A 7852-nucleotide genomic window follows, 5' to 3' on the forward strand; every position below is an offset into this window, starting at 1 on the left:
TAACATGTCACATGATGACGTTATGATCTGTGAATCATCACGTTCCATTTAGAAACTCAGCATGACTTACTGTAATATAATCACATTGATCAAGTGTTATTATATTATACTAACTCATGCTTCAGTTCCCAACACTTCTTCAAAAATATTCTTATTTCAAACTTGAAGGTTTCAAAATTTAGAAACTAAAATAGTTTCTTTTATGATGTAACACAGATAGCGCGAAGAGATAAATGATTTCGGATAATAATAGTTATGAAGATATCTTCAGAAATATCGAAGATATTTATAATGAAAGATATGATGATATCTTAAAATTTGTAACATCGATGGATGATGATGAAGATTTGTCTGTAAAGGTTTAGATTCAGGAGTAAGGTATTAGCTAAAGACTTCAGCAGACACTGAATCATTTGGATTCTTTGAAGGCAGGTTTAGTCATTGTGATTTGTCCACAGCCTCCTTCATAGTTTGCTCAATCCGTTTTCCAGTTCCAAACCTTCTCTTTTTCTGAGCTTTGCCAACACACTATTCTTTATCATCAAACTTTTAACTGTTACGGTTGTCTACAGTTTCTGCTGCTTCATTCAACTTTCTCAAAAATTCAGAGAACTAATTCGTAGATTGGGGTGTCTTTCAGAAACTTCACATTCTAAGTATATAAGTCTAGGAGGTAGACGTTATATGTACACATATAACTGTTGGCGTAGACATGCTGCAAGATTTCAAAATACTGATTGCTGATTCCCAGTAATTGGCATGACAATTCTTGTTACAATATGCGGATGAGTAAATGATGGGGTTTCGATAAATATAATGATTTTTCGAAAAGTCAAAGATCAGCGAAGTTGTTGGTAAGTTTGTTGCTAATGTGGTGAGATATAAAAGGTTCTCCAGTAATGATGACGAAAGGGCAACGTATAAATCGAGGTTATAATAAAACTGTTTTGACTAAAAAGTCAAAGTTGACTTGCTGGAGCTGTGACAAAATTTGTTATTTTTGAAAAGGAATTGAAAAGTCATTTTAGTTAATAAATGCCAAAGGGTTTGACACAATTACGTGTCGAACTATGACTTTGATTTCGAGAGCTTTTCAGGTACATAACTGTGGGTAATATGTGGTTGGTTCATCATCTCGATTGTTCATTGTTTGAAGTGACTTCAGGAATTTCGGAGGGTTTGAACACAGATTGTAATCGTTAATATACCTATGATGTTCTAACACAGTTTTGAAGTCAAAGTATAGCTTTGAAAGATGTAGGAATCTAAGAGTGATGATACCGGTTATATCTCGATTTAAATTTTGCGATTTCAAAATCAGATTATGCAATTAAATTTGAATGAGTATGGTTGTTTTGATTTCTATGAAAGAATGTATATTGTTATGAAAATAGTGAGTATAGTTGCTGATTGCTGAATCAGATTTGAAGAATGTAATATATTAATTGTGAATTTATATATCTCTCGGGTATTACCTACCCATTAAAAAAAATTTTCACAATTAATATTTTGTATAACAGAATTTTATTACAGTCTTTATGAAAATATATATGTGTATATTTTCTTTAGATGTAACATAGATTTAATGAGTTAATATTAAATTAAACTCATTTGATTTACGGTTGAAACTAGAACTGAATAATCCCTAAAGACTTTAGAAATTACATAACTTTTACGGAGTATTTATTCAATGAGATTAAAATTATGAATTAATACTTCGTTATTCGTTGATGCATGATATAGGTGTTTGTGGAATTCTTGTGAACTTCGCAAGGTACGAATGATGTTATCGAAAAAGTTTCGAGTACATCAATGATGAAAGTGTAAAGTCAAACATATATTTGAATAATACACTTGATTTATTATGAATTGGAATTTATTGAGTTGAGACAGAGATTGTAGTTAACGATACTTAAGTTGCGGACGAAGGACGTACCTCCTTGCATATTAGTAATATGAATTAACCGAGGAGTTAAGATTCACACATAATAGCTTAGTACGGAAAGTTTTATTATGATTTAAAAATTTATATATATAAGATATACATATAAATCGTTTAGTGGAAAATAAGTTAATACTTCATAACTTGTTGATACAATATACGCGTTATTGATTCATAATGACGTCCACGGTGATTCTTGAACTGGCGAAGCTTGTGATGTTATAGGTGCTGCTAGTGCTGATGATGCTGATGATAAAACAAGTCTAGCTTGTAAATCACGCACCATTCTTGTCTGATTTGCTTTTATCGTTTCGATCTACTCATTTGACTTATGGTTAGTTCTAGAATAAGTAATCTCTAAAATTTTAGAGATTACATAATCACCGTAGAATATTTCTCCGATGAAGTTATGAATCAATACTTCATCATTTGTAATTGTTGGTCTTCCTTGTTATCTATAGAGCTTATGACGTTGATACTCGTGGGACAGATTGTGAAGTTGAAGTTTGCGATGCGGTTGTTGTTGGTGGTGGTAATGATTCTATTGGTGTTGATGATGGTGGTTCTGTTGTTGCCGGTGCTGCTACTGGTGCTTGTAACCTTTGCACCATATTCTCCAAAGCCATTACCCGAGCGCGAAGCTCGTTGACTTCTTCTATTACACCGGGGTGATTGTCGGTTTGGACGAGCGGATAAATAAAATCTAGAATTTGGTGTAGTATATAATCGTGGCGAGATACTCTGGAAATGAGAGAGAAAATGGTGTTTCAGACAGGTTCGCCGGTGAGTGCTTCTGGTTCTTTACCAAGAGGACAATGTGGTGGATGGAAAGGATCACCTTCTTCCTGTCTCCAATGATTGAGGAGACTACGAACCCATCCCCAATTCATCCAGAATAGATGATGGCTGATTGGTTGATCCATTCCGGTCACACTGCTTTCGGAGCTTGAATGGGATTCCATTTCGAAATCCGAGGGACTTGAACTAATGACGAATTCCATTTCGTGCGGTTGAATAAAGAATTTTTCATTATGAAATGATTTTCCGGCTATCGGATGGTATTCTAATTACATAGAATATATATATATATATATATATATATATATATATATATATATATATATATATATATATATATATATATATATATATATATATAGCAAAAGATTTCGTACATTACGGAGGAATTTACGGAATATGTCAGGCAACGTTTACAGTAACAGATACACTAAGATATGAATTAGCAGATACGCTAAGATATGAATTTTGTCTTTACACTATTCATGCAATCAATGCAATAAGATGTGTCTAGACTAAGAATGATAAGCAGGCAATTTTCGACAAAAATGATAAGCAAAACTTTTGACATGCAGACACGGTCGAAGTCCAGACTCACTAATGTATCCTAACGACTATCAGTTAGACACACTAATGCAGACCTGGTTCGCTAAGACCACCGCTCTGATACCACATGTAAAGACCCGTCCTAATCCATAAGAACGAATACGATAACATATGATTACATTGTGAGGTACTTGACCTCTATATGATACATTTTATAAACATTGCATTCGTTTTGAAAAGACAAACTTTCTTTTCATCAAAAGTTGACGACATGCATACCATTTCATAATATATCCAACTATAATTGACTTAATAATAATCTTGATGAACTCAACGACTCGAAGGCAACGTCTTTTGAAATATGCCATGAATGACTCCAAGTAATATCTCTAAAATGAGCAAATGCACAGCGGAAGATTTCTTTCATATCTGAGAATAAACATGCTTAAAAGTGTCAACCAAAAGGTTGGTGAGTTCATTAGTTTATCATAATCGATCATTTTCATCATTTTAAAAGACCACAAGATTTTCATTTCCATTTCTCATAAATATACATCCCATGCATAGAGACAAAAATCATTCATATGGATTGAACACCTGGTAACCGACATTAACAAGATGCATATAAGAATATCCCCTATCATTCCGGGACATCCATCGGACATGATAAAACAACATCGAAGTACTAAAGCATCCGCAACCATGGATGGGGTTTGTTAGGCCCAATAGATCTATCTTTAGGATTCACGTCAATTAGTAGATCGATTTACTAATTCTTAGGCTACCAAGCAAAAACGGGCATATTCGGCTTCGATCATTCAACCATAGAATGTAGTTTCAATTACTTGTGTCTATTTCGTCAAATATTTATAAAAAAACAGCGCATGTATTCTCAGTCCCAAAAATATATATTGCAAAAGCATTTAAAAAGGGAGCAAATGAAACTCACAATATGATATTTTGTAGTAATGGAGGTTCTAATTGTGGTTTTAAACAGGAACTCGGCGTAATTAATTGTGGTTCTGTGGCAGTTTGAAAGGGAAACAGAAAAGAAATACAAGGAATATGATTGTGACGGTTCACACGGAAGAAGTGAAAGTGGTCGTGGGTGATTGTGGGTCTGTTTGAAACAAGAAGTAGCCATAGCAGCAGCAGTAGTAGTTTAGTGGTGTAGCAAGTGGTGATATTGTGGCGTTGATGTTTGATCTAAACTGAAACAGAAAGAAAATTGGTGCAGCAATAATCGAGTAGTAATAAAATAGTTTAGGTGTTGTAATTGAGTTCCTATTGACCCGAAAGCAAAAAGGGTTATAGCAGTAATTTTATGTGGGTCTTGGTTGAGGGGGTTTCGAAGAAGAAAGGTGAAAGAAAAATTGGTGGTCGATGGTTATACATTTGGTGATGGAGATATGGGTTTCGAGGGTTTTTGCCAAGACAGAAAAAAAAGACAAGAAGGAATACAAGGTTGCGGTTCCTGGTCTGGTTCAATAAAGAGTAGAAGCAAACGGTAGCCTATGGTTAAGGTTCATCTTGTGTTCCATCTATACAAAAAAAATAAATAACAGCTAGATCGATTAGCAGTTGTAGGAATATCGAGTAGTATTAGTAATTAAGGATGTTGAAGTGGTTATTAGTGGTGTCAAGTTGTGATAGGTTTCACGATAATGGAAGGTCGATGGTTTGAGTTTGTGTCAGTGAAGAAAACAGGAAAAATAGACACTCATGTATATACATAGTTAGAGAAAGAGGCGGTGGATGAAGGATGTGTAAATATGCAGATCATATATGAATGTACATATATAATTAGATTGTAAGAAAAAGTAAAACAGTAAACTATTGCCATCTTTTACAATAATTCATTATATATTAAATAAATAAAAAACGATACACTGAATTCAATTGGCAAACAAGATTGGAAAGGAAATGTGATAGAAAATAAAGGTAGTACAAGTGGGTTCTCTTTTTAAAATAATACGGAGAGTAATAAGATATATATTAGATTGATAGATGATAGATGTGTTAAAGTCAAGCAACAAAACAAAAACAATATATCATAAGGATTCGATGCATGCATACATTCAAGTTGGTAAATTATATAAAGCTAAAGTGACACATTAACCATTAATTAAATAACAATTGCCCATGTTTTAAAATAAGACAACTTCTATTCTTAATCTATTTACCGACAATTCAACTCGGATATTATATCGTGCCCCGTTGATAATTAGTGGCGAATAAAAGTCTTCGGAAAAGTCCAAAATTTTAAATTAAATATCTTTATTTATTCTAGTCATTATGATATAAAATTTGATCATTAATTTATTAAATAGAAATTACATCAAGTGTCTCACTCGATTCTAGGTAAAATATAAAAAGTGTTAAAATTTAATAACTAGATCATAAATACATTTGTAGTAAGCCTAAGATTTATAGAACTCATTTTCGGATCACCGTTTATTTAAAATCACATAAGTTTGTATTAAACTTGTTTAATATCAATCGAAACATCAAACGAGTATTACAATCATTTAATATTTATTTTTAATATGCTTTATTTATTTAGATATATATTTTAAATATTAATTATTATAATATCCTATTTTTTTATTTATTAATTTTTAATAACAACAAAATATAATACTTCAAATTATATTTCAAATTATTATTTATATATACATACACACATATCTATTTACAATTAATTGTTCGTGAATCATCGAGAGCAGTCGAAGGTCAATTGAATATATGAAACAGTTCAAAATTTTTGAGATTCAATTAAATAGACTTTGCTTATCATGTCGAAACCATATAAAGATTAAGTTTAAATTTGGTCGGAAATTTTTGGGTTGTCACATTAGATTCATGATTCATCATAAACTATCTAACGACAATATTAAACATACAAGCATGTATGATCATATATACTCGAGCACTAGTCAGGGATACACTATTAATAAATAAAAGATAAGATATGAATGCTCACGTATCAATATTGTGATTCAATATTGCAGGAAAGTACGTAGACGCAAGGAAAATGATAAACGTTAGGTTGACCTCACGAACAATACCCTCGAACAATACCTATAACCTCCATAGCTATAACCCATAATTTCCTTAGCTCTATCCCGTTTGAAAACTTATTTTGAAATCGCCTGAACATAACTCCGTCGTAGTATTTTATGTATACTAATAATATCTTGAAATAATACTGAGTAAATATATATATGTAAATCGATTGAGAGAGTTTAGAGAAATATATTTTCAAGTTTCTATGAAATAATGAAACCTATTGAATTCTATTTATAATAGATTTTTGAATTATTAAAGTGAAATATTAAAGTATGAATTATTAAAGTGAATTATTAAAGTATATATATATATATATATATATATATATATATATATATATATATAGAATTATTAAAGTATGAATTATTAAAGTGAATTATTAAAGTAAAAGTAAATTAAAGTAAAAGTAAAGTAAAGTTAAAGTATAGTAAAAGTATAAAACTATTTACGTATAATACGCGTATAAATATATATAATATTAATTTAAATCGTTATATATATTTAATAAAATAAAATATAAATATCGTTATCTTTATCTTTATCACACTGGTTAAGAAATGAGGTGTCAAAAGTGGTTCTAGATATTTATAAAAGTTATATACGTTTTAATAATAAAATTCTTTTTAAATTAAAAACGTTTTTGTACGTTTGAAACTAAATCAAATAAATATGATAATTTTGTTTTCCAACACTAAATATATTTAAGAATCATTTTGTTAAAAGGTTAAAATAATGGAAATCGTTATATCATAAAACGTTTTAGAAAAGTAGAATTATATATATTCATAATGGGTTTCAAGTTTTTAAATTACAGTCTGTTGGTGAAGTATGGGATAAAGTCCAAAGGTTAAATAAACGTATGAAATCATCTTAATGAAAAATGTCGAGTTACTTAACTTGTTGATATCCAACATCTAAATTATTTACATTCCACGTTCTTACTTTCACATTAAATAAAATGAAAGTTAACATAGTTATCTTATCAAAGTCAAGAGGAAAATATTATAAAACATGAATTGGAAATTAAACAGGAATTTCCACTAACCCTTGCCTAGTTCCCATTAATTGACACATTTGTTCTTACTTATAAATCACTTTACCATTTTCCGAATGTTTTCAAAAAGAATAGATTTCTCAAATCACAGTGGACCTCATAACATAGACCCGTAATCATATCACAATGTATCTGATAATTCAATCATTTAATATTATCTTTTAATTTCGTCGATAAATATATTAAACATATTTTCAAACAAATACGTTTATGTAAAGTATTATACATCTAATACTTTGTTAATGTTTTCAATTAATATAACTATATTATATATACATATCTATATACACATAAATGTTTGTGAATCGTCAAGCACAGTCAAAGGGTAATTGATTACATGAACACAGTTCAAAGTTTTTGAGATTTCAACATTACAGACTTTGCTTATCGTGTCGAAAACATATAAAGATCAAGTTTAAATTTGTTCGAAAATTTCCGGGTTG

This window comes from Rutidosis leptorrhynchoides, chromosome 2 (genome assembly GCF_046630445.1).
Source record: "Rutidosis leptorrhynchoides isolate AG116_Rl617_1_P2 chromosome 2, CSIRO_AGI_Rlap_v1, whole genome shotgun sequence".
NCBI lineage: Eukaryota > Viridiplantae > Streptophyta > Magnoliopsida > Asterales > Asteraceae > Rutidosis > Rutidosis leptorrhynchoides.